A 17,011-nucleotide genomic window follows, 5' to 3' on the forward strand; every position below is an offset into this window, starting at 1 on the left:
ATCAACATTTGAAGCCAAACTTTCACTCAAGGAGAAAGGCAAAAAGAAATCTCAGTCAGAAAGTGAAGATGAATCAAACCAAAGTTCAGATAGTGATCTTGAAGTAATTGAAGCCCTTCTAGCAAGGAAATATTCTAGAGGCAGAGGAAAATACAAAGGTAAAGTACCCCTAATCTATTTTTGATGTGAAGAAGTTGGTCATATTGCTGCTAGATGTCCAAACAAGAAGAATAAAGATGAAAAGAAAGATAAAAAATGGAATGGCAAGAAATATTTCAAATCATTCAAGGAAAAAGGTAAGAAAACATGTTTTATGGCTAAAGATTCTAATGATTCTAATGATGAAGAAGAAGATGAGATTGTTTATATTGCTATGAAAGATGAATCTGATAATGATGAAGAAATGGTACTCATTTCTCATATGAGTAAAAATGATACATGGATCATAGATAGTGGTTGTTCTCATCACATGACTGGCGACAAAACTAAGTTTGAATACTTTGAAGACTATGATGGTGGCAGTGTAAGATTTGGTAACAATGAACCTTGTTGTATAAAAGGAAGAGGAAGAATCCCTCTAACCAAAGAACTTATATGTGATAATGCCTATTGAATAGAAGGACTAAAGCATAATCTATTAAGTGTGGCATAGCTACTCAATAATGGAATCAAAGTAGAATTCATGCATGGTAAAACAAGACTGCTGGATGGGAAAGGAAAGTTAATTAGATTAGGTACTCAAACTAAAGGTAACTTGTTCTATATTGAACTAGGTGAATGTTCATGTTTCATTACTCAAGTTGAACAAAGTTGGTTATGGCATAGAAGGTTGTGTCATGTAAACTTTGATAATCTGGTAAAGATAAGAAAATTCAAGAAAGTAAAAGGCATTCCCAACATAAAGAAACCTGAGGTCGGTCTATGCAAAAATTGTCAAATTGGAAAGATGGGAAAGACTAGTTTTAAAAGTAAAAACTATCAGTCTGAAGACATATTAGAAATTGTGCATACTGATTTATGTGGACCCATTGGAATTGAAAGCTATACTGGAGAAAAGTTCTTCATTCTTTTTGTTAATGATTACTCTAGAATGATGCCAGTCATGTATCTAAGAAATAAATTAGAAGCATTTGAAAAGTTCAAATGGTATTTGGCCAGAGTAGAAAAGGAAATAGGAAAAAGATTAAAATGCTTGAGGTCAGACAGAGGTGGAGAATTCATTTCACATGAATTCAATAACTTTTTCATTGAAAGAGGAATCAAAAGATAGGTATTAGCCCCTGGAACACCCCAACAAAATGGAATAGCTAAAAGAAGAAACAGATCCATCATGGATTGTGCAAGAACTTTAACGATTGAAAAGAGCATTGCTATCAAATAATGGAAGGAAGCAATCAACACTGTAGTCTATACCTTGAATTGAGTACAACTGAAGAAAGACTCATTCTAAAACTCCTATGAGTTATGGTATGGCTATAAACCTAATGTAAGTTATCTTAAAGTATTTGGAAGTAAATGTTACATTTTGAAAGAATCTAGAAAAGAAAAATTTGATGTAGAAGGTGATGAAGGTATATTATTTGGATACTCATGCACAAGTAAGGCATATAGATGTTTGAACTTGTCTACTCACAAAGTCATAGAAAGTGCACATGTGAAAGTTGATGAGTTTGCAGAAAGAACTTGATGCAGGAGCATCCAGAGGTATAAGGGCAATCTTGTGTCACCCAAAAAATGTATTTAGACTTAGTTTCTATTTCATGTGTTTTTATTTTTGGATACCCATTTGGGTCAAATAAAGGTTCCAACTCTCACATTCCACTATCAATGTGCTAGAAAATATAAAAAAAATAGGAGCATGTAATTGGGCCATCATTTTGGTAAAATAGAAGGTGTGAATTGGCTAGATGAATGTAATTGTGATTTAGAGCATTCCAGAAAAAGAATCAGGTCAAAAGGTCCCACGGTTTGAAAGTTATTGCAGTTTTTCGAGTTTTGGAGACCTGCTAAGAATGCTTCAAAGTCAAGTTAGGGGCATTAAATGACCTTGAAAAGTACCAAAAATGGTGGATGAGTGAAGCTCATCCATAGGGCTATAGAGCGCTTTGAGAGCTTTTCAAAAATATAAACGGTTCGTCAATCGGAGCTACAGTTCAAAAGTTATGCCTCTCAGAAGATCAATGACCGTTTCTAGATTCTTGTAGTTTTGCACCGACTTCTAACACAACTTCTAGAACCTTCTATTTGGTCAGTGGATGCCTACTAGCACTTTCTAGAATGTACTCCTAGTCGTTAACCCTCCAGGGTCTATTTAAGGAGATTTTTGGCATTGTAAAAAGTAGTTCGGAGTGGAGTTTGAGAGGAGGTACTGAAAGGAGAAATTATCTCCACATTTATGCTATTGTAAGCCCTTAGGGCATGTTTTGAAGTTTATTTTTCTGTACTGAATGTACTAGATTATTTTTCAATTAATACAATTTCCCTTTTCTATTGTGTCCACTCTGTTCTTGGGTTGTGTCCCCATCAAGTGGTATCAGAGCTGGTTTTCCTGAGTGTGTTGACAGAGCGCCAACTGCGAGACAGTTTGTACCAGGATTGTGTGGTTGTGGGTTTGAGTTAAGAAGATGCGTCCATGAAGAGAGCATGGTGGAAGGGCTAGAGCTATTAATCCTGAGGAGGTTAGAGCCCTCCAAAGGCAGGTACAAGCATTGCAGGGGGAGCTCTGTAGAGGAACAACTGTGGCCGCATGTGATGAAAGTGAAGATGACAGCGAAGAAGATGAAATGGGACTAGAAGGGGAATTTGATAGGGAAGCTCTCAATCATGTAGAGGAAAGGCTTTTTAGGACCATTACTAAGTTTGGGAAAAGACCCACAATTGAAGTGGGTGTATTTTCAGGAAATCTGAAACCAGATGAGTTGATCGATTGGATCAATGAACTGGAAGAATACTTTGAGTATGAGGATATTAGGGACCCAGATAGGGTTAAGTTTGCAAAGGCCAAAATAAAAGGCCATGCCAAAATCTAGTGGCAAGAGGTCCAATTGGAAAGAAATTGAAGAGGAAAGGAGAAGATCACAAGGTGGGATCACATGGTGGAAAAATTGAAGAAGCAGTTCATTCCTATGGACTACGAGCTTGATTTGTTTAAGAAGATGCATGGGTTAAAGCAAGTAGGAAGATCAGTCCAAGAATATACAGAGGAATTTTACAAACTCTTAATTAGAGCAGGGCATGCAGAAGCAAATAAGGAGAAGTTTGCTCGTTATATCAATGGGTTGCGACCTAGCATCCAAGAGGAATTAAGTCTGGTAAGAATGACCAGCGTTGAAGAGGCATACCAGTTTTCCCTATGAGTTGAAGAGAAGCTAAATAAAAGGTTTGAAGGAAGACAAAGAGGGCACGGTCAAGGAGGAAGGGGAAGCGGTAGATCATTTGGAGGCCGCAATGAAACCCAAAAGAAAAACGAAGATGTGGGTACTAGCAGGAACTAGAGGAATGAGGGTTTCAACCGCTCCCATGATCAAGACTTTGGAAATCAGAGAGGAAGAGGTAGAGGATGTGGACAAGGAAGAGGCAGCTTCCGTGGTACCTATTTTCATTGCAATGAATAAGGTCATCGTGCCTTTGAATGCCCTCAACGACAAGGAAGGACAGATAGGAGAGCTGAGGGCCAAGCTAGGGTTGCTCATGTGGATGAGGATGCACAGTCATCACATTCAGATGATGTAGAAAGAGGAGAAACCTTGGTAAATGAAAGAGTCCCACTAAGTGGTGAGATTGAACCAGGACAATGGAGGAGTTTTTTCCGTACTAGATGCAAGTGTGAGGATAAATGTTGTGACGTGATCATTGATGGTGGTAGCACTAATAACTTGGTATCAGAAGAGATGGTCTCTAAGCTAAAGCTCAAGAGGGAGAAACATCCCTAGCCCTATTGGATTGCTTGGGTAAAAGATGATCATGAGGTCTTGGTAAGTGAACAATGTTTAGTGAAATTCAAAATTGTGAGTTACCATGATGAAGTTCTCTGTGATGTTATTTCGATGGATGTTTGCCATCTATTGTTGGGTAGACCATGGCAGTTTGATAGACATGCAGTACATGGACATGCAAACACATACTCTCTGAAAAAGGACGAAGTTCGCCACAAATTGAAGCCTATGAAAAAGGAAGGTGAAACGGTATGTAGCAATGCTAGGATTTTTCTTTTTGATGAAAGGAAGTTTTTAGATGGCATGAAACATCAGCATATGTGCTATGCTTTGATTCCTAGGAAAGATAAAGAAGGTAGTAGTGAAATACCACTTGAAGTTTCAAATTTACTAGGGGAATTTGGAGATATTATCTCTGATAATGTTCCAGATGGATTGCCACCAGTAAGGAAAATCAGTCATCAGATAGATCTGATTCTAGGAGCTAGTTTTCCTAACAAGGCTGCTCACAGGATGACTCCTACTAAAATAGAGGAGCTAAATAGACAGGTTCAGGAGCTGTTGAGGAAGGGCTTGATTTGAGAGAGCCTAAGTCCATGTGTAGTACCTGTAGTACTCACACCAAAGAAGGATGGAGAGTGGAGGATGCGTATAGATTCTCGAGCTATAAATAGGATAACCATCAAGTACCGATTTCCTTTGCCAAGGATGGATGATCTTATGGACTGCTTGAGTGGAGCTTAGTACTTCACAAAGATAGATCTCAAGAGTGGCTATCATTAGATACGGATTCAAGAAGGAGATGAGTGGAAAAAAACCTTCAAGACCAAGGAGGGTCTTTATGAGTGGTTAGTCATGCCCTTTGGATTGACGAACGCCCCAAGCACCTTCATGCAGCTCATGAATGAGGTACTTAAGATGTTCTTGGGAAAATTTGTTATTGTCTATTTGGATGATATTTTAATTTTCAGCAAAACTTTGGAAGAACATTTAATGCATATTCGTAGTGTCCCTGAAAGGCTAAGGGAAGAGAAACTATTAATTAATCTGAAGAAGTGTATCTTTGCGAAAATGGAGTTAGTCTATTTGGGGTTTTTTATATCACCCGAAGGTCTCAAAATGGATCCAGAGAAGGTAAAAGCCATCTTGGAATGGCCTACTCCAAGGACTGCTACTAAGGTAAGATCATTTCATGGTCTAGTTAGTTTATACAGGAAGTTTATTAAGAATTTCAGTGGCATATGTGCACCCCTAACTGATACAATAACAGGGGATAGAAAAGAGTTCAAATGGACTGCAGTAGTTGTGAGAAGTTGTGAATTACTGAAGAAGAAGGTGAAAAAACAACCTGTGTTGGCACTTCCAGATTTTAGAAAGGTTTTCCAGGTGGATTGTGATGCCAGTGGCAGCGCTATTGGGGTTGTATTAAGCCAAGAAGGTAAGCGTATTGCATATTTTAGTGAAAAATTGAATGATGCAAAGAAGAAGTATTCTGTTTATGATCAAGAGTTCTATGCAATATTTTAGGCCTTAAAGAAATGGAGGCATTATTTATTGCCAAAGGAATTTGTTTTGTATACTGATCATCAAGCATTATAGTACCTAAATAGCCAAGGTAAATTGAATCAGAGGCATATGAAGTGGGTAGAGTTCTCACAGAGTTATACATTTGTGTTGAAGCATAGAAGTGAAAAATCTAATAGGGTTGCAGATGCACTAAGTAGGAGACAGTTTTTGCTTACAATAATGTAGGTTGAAGTAGTTGGGTTTGATGAACTCAAGAATTTGTACCCCGAGGATCCTGATTTTGCTGAAGCATGGAAAGCTTGTAAAGAACCTGTTTCTGTATATAGAACCAAGTGGTTAGACTATTTGATTCAGGATGGCATGTTGTTCAAAGGTAGTCAATTGTGCATTCAAAGGAGTTCCATGAGGGAAAATATGATTAAGGAGAAACACAGTGGAGGGATGGCATGACATTTTGGTCGAGATAAGACCATTGCCATTCTTAGAGAATATTATTTTTGGCCTCAAATTTCACAGGATGTGAAGAAGTTTGTACAGAGTTGCCAGGTTTGTGAAGTTGCCAAGGGGTTTCGTAACAATACTGGCCTATATCAGCCATTGCTTGTTCCATCAAGGCCATGGGAGGACATAAGTATGGATTTTTTTTTTGGATTGCCAAGGACAAAAAGGGGTAATGACTTAGTATTCGTGGTGGTTGATAGGTTCTCCAAAATGGCACATTACATTCCATTCCACAAAACTCATGATGTTGTCCATATTGCAGACTTATTTTTCAAAGAGATGGTAAGACTACATGGTCTTCCAAGGAGCATAGTTTCTGAAAGAGATACTAAATTTGTGGGGTATTTCTGGAGGACATTATAGAAAAAGTTGATAATAGAATTGAAATTCAGTTCCACACATCACCCACAAACTGATGGCCAAACATAAGTGGTAAACAGGAGTCTGGGCAATTTGCTGAGATGTTTAGTTGGGGATAAGCCCAAGGGATGGGATTTGATTCTACCACAAGCAGAGTTTGCTTACAATAACTCTATAAATAGGAGTACTAGAAAATCACCATTCCAAATTGTATATGGGAATAGCCCAAGGACTGCACCAGAATTAAGGAAGATAGAGCAAGGGGAGAGGACAAGTGTTGAAGTGAAAGAATTTGCTAAACATATCAAGCATCTACATGAGGAGGTTCATGCACACATTACCAAGGTAAATCAAGAGTATAAAGCTAGGGCTGATCAAAGGAGAAGACATAAGGAATTTTAAGTAGGGGATCTGGTCATGGTGCACTTACGAAAAGAAAGATTTCTAGCCGGTACTTACAACAAGCTAAAAATGAAGAAATTTGGCCCCTCCAAAGTTTTGAAGAAACATGACTCAGGAAATGCATATGAGGTGGAGCTGCCAGATGGTATTCATATTTCTCCCATTTTCAACATTGTATATTTAATAGAGTATCATGATGATGGTGCAGATGAGGAGCTGGTGTTAGAGCCATGTCTAATTCCTGCTTCTAAGAAGGAGGAGATAGAAGACATTCTAGATCATCGTGTGGGTAGGAGTACCAAAAATAGGCAGTATGAAGAGTATTTGGTCAAATGGAAACGATGATCGATCGAGGACTCAACTTGGATTTCAGCAACTGAGGTTTCCCATTTGGGATTTCCTCTACCATTCATAAAGTGACAGGGTCACTTTTCAATCTATCCTGGGTGTCTGATGCAGGAGCATCCAAAGGTATAAGGGCAATCCTGTGTCACCCAATAAATGTACTTAGACTTAGTTTTTGTTTCATGTGTTGTTATTTTTGGATACCCATTTGGGTCAAATAAAGGTTCCAACTCTCACAGTTCCACTATCAGTGTGTTAGAAAATCCCAAAAAAATAGGAGCATGTAATTGGGCCATCATTTTGGTAAACTAGAAGGTGTGAATTGGCTAGATGAATGTAATTGTGATTTAGAGCATTCCAGAAAGAGAATCAGGTCAAAAGGCCCCACGGTTTGAAAGTTATTGCAGTTTTTCGAGTTTTGGAGACTTGCTAAGAATGCTTCAAAGTCAAGTTAGGGGCATTAAATGACCTTGAAAAGGGCCAAAAATGGGGGATGAGTGAAGCTCATCCATAGGGCTATAGAGCGCTTTGAGATCTTTCCAGAAATGTAAATGGTTCGTCAATCGGAGCTACGGTTCAAAAGTTATGCCTCCCGAAAGATCAATGACTATTTATGGATTCATCTAGATTTGTACTGACTTCTAACACAGCTTCTGGAACCTTCTATTTGGGTGGAGAATGCCTACTAGCACTTTCTAGAATGTACTCCTAGTCCTTAACCCTCTGGGGTCTATTTAAGGAGATTTCTGGCATTGTAAAAAGTAGTTCGGAGTGGAGTTTGAGAGGAGGTACTGAAAGGAGAAATTATCTCCGCATTTATGCTATTGTAAGCCCTTAGGGCATGTTTTGAAGTTTATTTTCTCTGTACTAAATGTACTAGCTTATTTTTCAATTAATACAATTTCCCTTTTCTGTTATGTCCATTCTATTCTTGGGTTGTGTCCCCATCAGAACTGAAGAAGAAAGCAAAAGGGAACCAGAAGATTATAAAAGGTTTGTCTTTAGTGAACTTGATACAGTACCAGTAACATTAGAGAATGAAGAAAATTCTACTCCCAAGTCATATGTAACCAAGTTATAGGAAGTTCAAATCGAGCCACAACAAACTGAGTTAAATTTAGTATCTACCGAGCAAGTATTTATCGAGCAAACATTTACCGAGAAAACATCTACCGAGCAAATATCTACCGAGCCAGAATAGATAGAGCCTAAAGTTGAAATGCAAAAAGATAATAATGAAATCCATTCAAAAGGCAAGGAACCTGTATTAGCTAAGTATGTCAGGAGACATCATTCAGCAGATCAGATCATTGGAGGTAAATCTGAAGGAACCATGACAAGAAATAAGTTGAAAGGTACTTGTTTACTTGCTGATTTTGAACCTAGAAATGTCAAAGATGCATTAGAAAATGATAGTTGGATTGAGGCTATGAATGAAGAGATAGAGAAAATAGAGAAAATAAGACATGGACTCTTGTACCCAGACCTAAAGACAAAAATGTGATTGAAACTAAGTGGGTATTCAGAAACAAGTTGGATGAAGATGGTAAGGTATCAAGAAACAAAGCTAGACTAGTATGCAAAGGATATGCTCAAGAAGAAGGAATAGACTATGGAGAAACTTTTGCTCCTATTGCAAGATTGGAAGAAGTTAGAACCTTACTAGCATATGCTGCTCACAAGGGATTCAAAGTTTATCAGATGGATGTCAAATCAACATTCCTCAATGGTATACTGGATGAAGAGGTTTACATTGAACAACCTAAAAGTTTTGTTAATCCAGATAAGAAGAACATGGTCTACAAATTACACAAGGCATTGTATGGTCTGAAAAAAGCCCCTAGAGCATGGTATGAAAGATTGCATAAATATCTTATTCAGATTGGTTTTCAAAGAACTAATGATAACAGTAGCTTGTATATTAAAGAAGGACCAGATAATAAGATTGTCTTGGTAGAAATATTTGTAGATGATACTGTTTTCATAGGAAATGATGATCTGTGCAAAGAATTGTCAGAACAAATGAACAAAAAATTTGAAATGTCTATGTTTTGTGAGATCAAATTCTTTGTTGGTCTTCAAATTCAACAAGATAAAAATGGTATCTACATTACTCAATCAAAGTACATCAAGGAGATATTGAAATTTTTTGGAATGGAAGATTGTAAACCAGTTGAGACTCCTATGTGTACTGGATTAAAACTTACCAAGGAAGATGAATCAAAAGAAGTAGATCAAACATTGTATAGATCTATGATTGGAAAGTTGCAGTATGTAGTTCATACTAGACCAGATATTGAACTTGCAGTTGGTATTGTAGCAAGATTTTCAGCAAAACCAAGAGAAAACCACTTGATGGCAATCAAAAGAATAATGAGATATTTGAAAGGAACTGAAGAGTATGGTTTATGGTATAAGTTTGGAGGAAATTTGGATTTGAAAGTATTTACTAATGCTGATTGGGCAGGAAACCTTGATGACAGAAAAAGTACAAGTGGAGGTGCATTCTTTCTTGGAAAAAAGTTGGTTTCTTAGACAAGCAAAAAGCAGAATTGTACATCTCAATCCATAGCAAAGGTAGAGTATGTTGCTGCAACAGTAAACTGTTCTAACATTGTTTGGTTTAAATAGTTGTTGGAAGGCATGAAGATAGAAATCAAAGAACTAGTTGTTATGTTCTGTGGTAATACAAGTGCAATCAACATATCTAAGAATCTAGTGATGCATTCCAAAACCAAGAATATTGCAATCAAATATCATTTTGTTAGAGAATTGGTGCAAGATAAGGAGATTAGATTGGAATATATTCATACAAAGGATAAATTGCTGACATATTCACAAAACCATTACCTAAGGATGCATTCTTTTATCTAAGAGGTAAGTTAGGAGTCACTCCCCTATCTGAAGTTCACTAAAATAAAAGTTTTAATTATGCATCAACTCATACTAGATTGAAGATCTATCAGTTGATGCAGCATAATTAGGAAACATTGCATATGAATCAGTACTAAAGGTACATTGAAATTCATTTGAGTTTGAGTTGTCTTTGGAATGTGTTGTCAAAGAGGGAGAGTTTATTACTATCATATCTCTCTGAAATTTTTTTAAGATATAGAGTTTTCTATGTAGTTCCTTCATAGAGGGAGATTACTGTAAGAGGGAGAGTTTTCTATCTTAGAGGGAGAATTTTTATGTTGACATGTTGAGTTGCCATATAAGAAAAAGACTTGTTTTCAAATTTCATTTCTGCTATGACATGTTGTGTTTCCATCAATGCCAAAGAGGGAGATTGTTGGATACAATTGTTAATTGTGTATTGTCTTTGATGTTACACAAATGTCATATCAATCATCAGGCAGAGTTTATCAAGCTTAGATGGTCAACAAAGCAAATTATAATGACTACTGAGCGCTCTTGAACGTTGCACATAAAGTTAGCTCTTACCGAGCTCACTCGGGCATCAAAGAATTTTGTAGCAAAAAGTTAATGTTAATTGAGCTCCCAAGAGCTCACTTGGTAAGCGAAGGAAAGTTAGCTTTTACCGAGCTCACTCGATAAGCGAAGGAAAGTTAGCTTTTACCAAGCTCACTCGATAAATGAAAGAAGGACAATATTTACCGAGTTAACTCGATCTCCAAAGGAAGTTGCAAAGTTTGTAGTGTTTACCGAGCTTCACTTGGCTAACACTAGGGAAACCATTCTGGAACAGTGGTCACCGAGCTGGGTCGGGCATCGAAGGATTTTTCTAAAGAATTAAGTTTAACTATTTTGTGCAGTGGACTGATTTTATGTTTTTCAGTTGTTGCAACTTGTAATTGAGCTGACTTGACAATCTGTAAGGTATATATGAAAGGTCAATTTGTAAATTCAAATGATGTAGAAAAGTTTGGATGCATAAAAGTTTGAATAAGAAAATATATGAGAAAATGTTGAGGAAGGATTAGATATCCCTATGGAACTACAAAGTTGCATTCGATCTATGAGAATCTAGTGAAGCAGAACAGAGATCTGTATTCAGCAAAGATAAGTTGCATATATTTCAGATCACTTCATTGTTTCTTTCTAATCATTGTAATAGTGATTCAAAATCTCTTAACAGAGTTGGTTTGACAGCCATTTTGTAAATCCTCTAACAAGGTGACAATTCAGTTGAATTGTTTTAAAGACCTCTAACAAGGCCACTTCTAACAAGGTAATCAAATCCTCTAACAGGGTCACACCTAATAGTGTGTTTTGTAACCTTTAACAGGGTTGGCTCCTAACAGGGCTCACTTCAGAAGAGTGCAAATTGGTAACTAGTTACTTGGTGGTTTTTCTCAAATTGGGTTTCCACGTTAAATCTGGTGTCTCTTGTGTTGATGTTATTTCTTTATGCATGCATGTTAATCACTTTAAATTCTTAATAAAGTTAACAGAACATCTATCAAGTTTCAGCATTTATTTGTGTGGTTATCGAGTGTCAGCAACAGCTGTATTTTAAGACATCTAAGGATTTGTAGATTTATTTTTGTGATAATTGATTCACCCCTCCCCTCTCGGTTACTCCATCTCTATTTCCAACATAAAGATCTCTCAAATTGGTTATCCATGATGGGTTGAATGGGGGGGAAAAAATGGCCAACAAGTACATAATGCAATTGGGAGAAATTTTTTGAGATGTTATGGATAAGTATTTTGAAGAATTCATACTTGAAAGATGAGAAAGAGAATGGGGATCCCAACATCATTCATCATGAAGCACTATAATGATGTATTCTTTCTGGTAAATATAGATAATACATCTAAACTAGTAGTTAAGCCTAAGAAACCATGACTTAAACCCTTTGATCATGAGATCGAAGTTGATAATGTTAGTGCAAGTATTGATACATTACCAAAGAAGGAAATTGATGCAAAAGTAGAGCCATTCGGGAAGTTTGAAGAAGAAAAGGCTATAATTATAGTTGATATTGCAATTTCTTATACAAACAAGAAGAGAAAGAAAATGAGTGAAGACCTAGAAGAGAATCTAGGCACAAAAGGAAAAGGCAAAGAACCTTTGATGCTGATTGAAGGTCTAGGAGAACATAAAGAAATGATAGTGGTGATGAGGAAGAGGAAGCAAGTGAAGAGAAAAAGGGAAAATTATCAAAAATAGATTGATACAAGTATAAGAATGTGTTCAATCATTTTTTTGTCACTAATGTCAAATCTGCTACTTACTGGTAAGACAACTACTTAGTTGATTTGAGTACTATCAATTGTTTGATTGATTAAGAGGATTTGAACAAATGATATAACAAAAGATCTTAGAGAAAAGTTTGAGTTATGGTATGAAAAAGGAGTATGAAGATGAGTTAAGATAATGATGATATAGTGCATTGATTATCTACTTTAGATTACAGAGGTTGGATACACTAACTAAGTTTGGAGGAACAAGTAAGAAGAATTGAGTCTTCCAAGCTTGACTGAGTGGATAGTAGGTGCCAAGAAAAGTTAGTGCAAGCTGAGTAGAAAATTAGTTGGAGCTAAGAAAAGTCAAATTTTAGTGTATGTTGATCAATATAGTGTAAGTTGAGTAAAGTTTACTTGATGTCAAGGGCCAGTAAACTTTAGCATTTACCAAGTGATCTAGTTGAAGATGAGTGGAAGAATATTATGGAAGTTGAGTGACAACATACTGATGTTGAGTGTTAGTATTCATGTTAAATTGTATATTTGATGAATCTAAGCTGATAATTTTATTTTCTTGAATTTTGTGAAGTGTTTGGAAGATAACTATGATGAGTTAGTGGAAAAGAATTCATGGTAACCCATTTTGAGGAACATTCAAAGAGGATTCAAGGAGAAGTTTCTAGAAGGGACTAACATGAAAATATAGGTAGATTCATTGAATCCTAACTAATCCTACCTAAACCTAAAATGAACTATAGAGGATGAATGAAAAAAGATCTTAATTTTCTATTTATAGAGATGGTTGGTTAGAAGAAAGGTGGTCAATGCTTGAGAATCTAAGTTAGAAAAGAGGTCTAATGTATTGCTTCATTCAGAGATCAAACATAGGAGACTACTATTTGCAAGAAAAATAAGAAGGCTTAAGAGTACAAATGCTTGAAGAGTGAAGAATTAATTAGAGATGAAGTCTATGAAAGCCAAGTAGAATGGAGGACTGAAACAAAGATTTGTAATTTGCAAGTGAGTTATAATTTGTTATTAGATCAAGCCTTACTATTTCTTTCTAATCATTGTACTAGTCTAGCGTAAATCCTTTGGATTAAGGTTGACCTAACAGTCATTTGTAAATCCTTTAACTAGGTGACATTTCAAGTGAATGATCTAAAATCTTCTAACAAGGTTCACTCCTAATAGGGTGATATAAATCCTCTAACTAGGTCACATGTAATAGTGTATATTGTAACCTTTAACAGGGTTAGCTTTTTGCAGGGCATCACTTCAAAAGAGTGATAATGAGTAGCATGATACTGGTGGTTTTTTCAAAATTGGGTTTTCACATAAAATAATTGTGTCAAATGTGTTATTGAATCTATTATGTTTCATGCTTACATTTCTACAAAGTTGATTTGACAGTAACCTACAAAGTTTAAGTGATTGTGTGATGTAATGGATGTATGCATGATTATAGGTTATCTAAGGTGTGAAAAGTTTTATTTGTAAATCTTGACCTTGGATAACTAATTCAGCCCCCCCTCTAGTTATTCTAAAGGATTCCAACAATTAGTACTAGAGCCATCTACTTAACATGACTAGTTTGAAGGTACTAGAAGCAAAAGATCAAGATGTCAAAAAGAGATGTAACCAAGCTTAATAAGGAAAAATTTCCTCTGTGGAAAAGTTTGATGAAGGTACACCTAGGAGGTCTTGGAGACCATACACAATCTACCATCACTAATGAGCATGTTGATCCTATTGGGGCCCTAACTATTGAAGATCTGAAAGAGAATAAAGAAAACAATCTAACAATGTTGGAGATTGTCTCTACCCTAATTTATGTTGAGTTCAATGACATCAAGGGTTGTGATAGTACAAAGAAGATGTGGGATGCTCTTCACACCATCTATGGAGGTGATGCAAATGTTTTGAGAGCCAAATTTGAAAGTCATAGAGGTAAGTTCAATGATATAAGGATGCAAGAAGGTGAGAATGTTGCTCAATATTGCTCTAGGCTAAAATATGTTCTTAATGCCATAAGAGGATTCTACTGGTAAAATAGATGATGAAACTATATTCTGAGAATTTTTGAGAACACTATTTCCCATCTATGCTATTAGATTTTCTACAATACAAGAACTAAAATGTATACTAGGTTCTAATCTGACGCTTGAAGATCTAGTAGGTAGGCTCACTACTTTTGAGCTATCCAATTTTAACAACTTCAAATCTAACAATGTTGAATCTACTTTCAAAGCTAAGTTGTCACTGAAGGAACCTAATGAGAAAAAGAAGAAAAAGGTTAAATATGTTTCTAGTGACAGTGATACAAATGAGGAGGATGTAGAACAACTTGGAGTAATACTAATAAAGAGATTTCATAGAGGTAAAGGCTAATTCAAAGGTAAGTTACCTATCATGTGTTTTAGTTGCAATGAGGTTGGTCATATTGCTACTAGATGTCCACAAAAGATGAACTATAAAGGTGGAGATAAGTACAAAAGTGAGAAAGATGAGGGTAAAAAAGATTATAAAGAAAAGGCAAGAAGTCTTGCTACATTACAAAAGAGGAAACCAAAGATGGATCTAACAATCATGATGATGAAGTGGTGTATGTTGCAGTGAAGGATAATTCTGATGAGGGTGAGGCAATTACATTAGTGTCTTGTGTTAACAGGAATGATAGATAGATCATTGATAGTGGGTGTTCACATTACATGTCTAGAGATAAAACAAAGTTCATTACCTTGAATTATTATGATGGAAATAGTGTAAGGTTTGGTAATAATGCACCCTATCTGATAAAAGGTAAAGGTTCTATAAAATTCACAAAAATGATTTTATGTGACAGTGTTTATTATGTTGAAGGACTTAACTATAATTTTTTTAGTGTGTCACAATTGAATAGTTCAGGTTATAAGGTTGAGTTTGAGAAAAAGATAGCTAAGATATATGATAGTAATGGGAAAAAAATGGGAAAAGGTGATCAAAATATAGGTAATCTATTATATCTTGATATGGATGATGCTACTTGTCTAGTTGTAGAATTTGATGATGTGTGGTTATGGCACAAGAGGTTATGCCATGTTAATTTTGATAACTTGGTTAGTATCAGTAACATGAGAAGAGTAAGACATTTGCCTAAGTTGAAGAAACTTGACAATATAATTTGCAAACAATGTTAGTTGGGCAAAATGAAAAAGTCTAGTTTTAAGAGTAAGACTCACACTTCTAAAGGAATTTTGGAGATAGTTCATACTGACTTGTGTGGACCAATTGATGTGTAAAGCTACAAAGTTCATAAGTACATTATGCTATTTGTTGAGGATTATTCTAGGATGATGATAGTTATGTTTCTAAAATAGAAATTTGATACTTTCAAAATGTTTAAGTGGTACTTAGCAAGGGTTGAGAAGGAAACAAGTAAAAGCCTAAAATGTTGAGATCTAATAGAGGAGAATTTACATCAAATGAATTTGAGATGTTTTGCAATGACAGAGGAATCAAAAGATAGACATTTTCTCCTAGAACCCCTCCACAAAATAGAATTGTTGAGAGGAGGAATGGATTTGTAATGGACTATGCTAGGAAACTTATGATAGAGATGAATGTTGCTTTGAAATACTAGAGAAAGACTATAAGTATAGTTGTCTATATCTTGAACTATGTGAAAGTCAAGAAAATTACTCATTCAACACCTTTTGAACTATGGCATGAATACTCACCCAATGTAAAATATTTTAAGGTATTTGGTGTTGGAATTATTGTAGGAAAGGTAAACTTCTGGAGGGAGTGAATCAGTAGTCTAAACTTGGACCCATAAAACTTTCACTACACATCCATCTTATGCATTCAATGAGTAAACTGAAATAACATGTGAACCATATACATCTAAATCATCTAAACATGTAAGAAATCACACATATAACACAAGATATGATTATCTAGAAACCCTCCAAGTGAGATGGTAAAACTAGGGTGGGGATGACTGTTGGAATACTTTAGGATAATAGAGAGTGGGGGGGTGGGGGGGGGGGGGGGGGGGGGGTGAATCAATTATCCAAGGTCTAGATATATAAATAAAACTTTTCACAGCTCAGTGAACCCATAAAACTTTCATACTCATGCATGCATCCATCAAGATTAATCAATCCCTAAATCTTATATGTTGCTATCAAATCAACTTATAGAAATATAAAACATGAAACATAATAGATTCATTAGCATAGTTGACACAATGATTTACATAGAAACCCAATTTGGGAAAAACCACCTATATTATGCTACTCCTTTTCACTCTTATGATGTGATTCCCTATGAAAGGCCAACCCTACTAAAGGTTCCAATGCACACTGTTAAATGTGACCTGGTTAAGGGATTTCAATCAATCTTTTAGAAGTGAGCCTTGTTAGAGGACTTTAGGCCATTCACTTGGAATGCCACTCAATTAAAGAATTTACAAATGACTGTTAGGTCAACCTTAAAGGATTTACGCTAAATTGATACAATTGTTAGAGAGTAATAGTAGATCTTTGATTTGATACAACTTACAACTTCTCTTACAGATTACAAATCTCTATTCAGTCCACAATTCTACTTGGCCTTCATACTTTGTAGCTCTAACAACTTGTTCACCCTTCAAGCATTCATCTCCTCAAGCCTTCTTTCTTAACATGCCATTGCAAAATCTCCTCTTAGGTCACTTGATGAAGAAAAACCCTTAATTCCTTCTCTTCCTTAGGTTCTCACACATGACATTTTTACTTCTTAACTAGACATTCTTATAAATAGAA

This window comes from Cupressus sempervirens, chromosome 1, assembly GCF_028749045.1.
Source record: "Cupressus sempervirens isolate cs-2001-9-10 chromosome 1, ASM2874904v1, whole genome shotgun sequence".
In the NCBI taxonomy this organism is placed as follows: domain Eukaryota; kingdom Viridiplantae; phylum Streptophyta; class Pinopsida; order Cupressales; family Cupressaceae; genus Cupressus; species Cupressus sempervirens.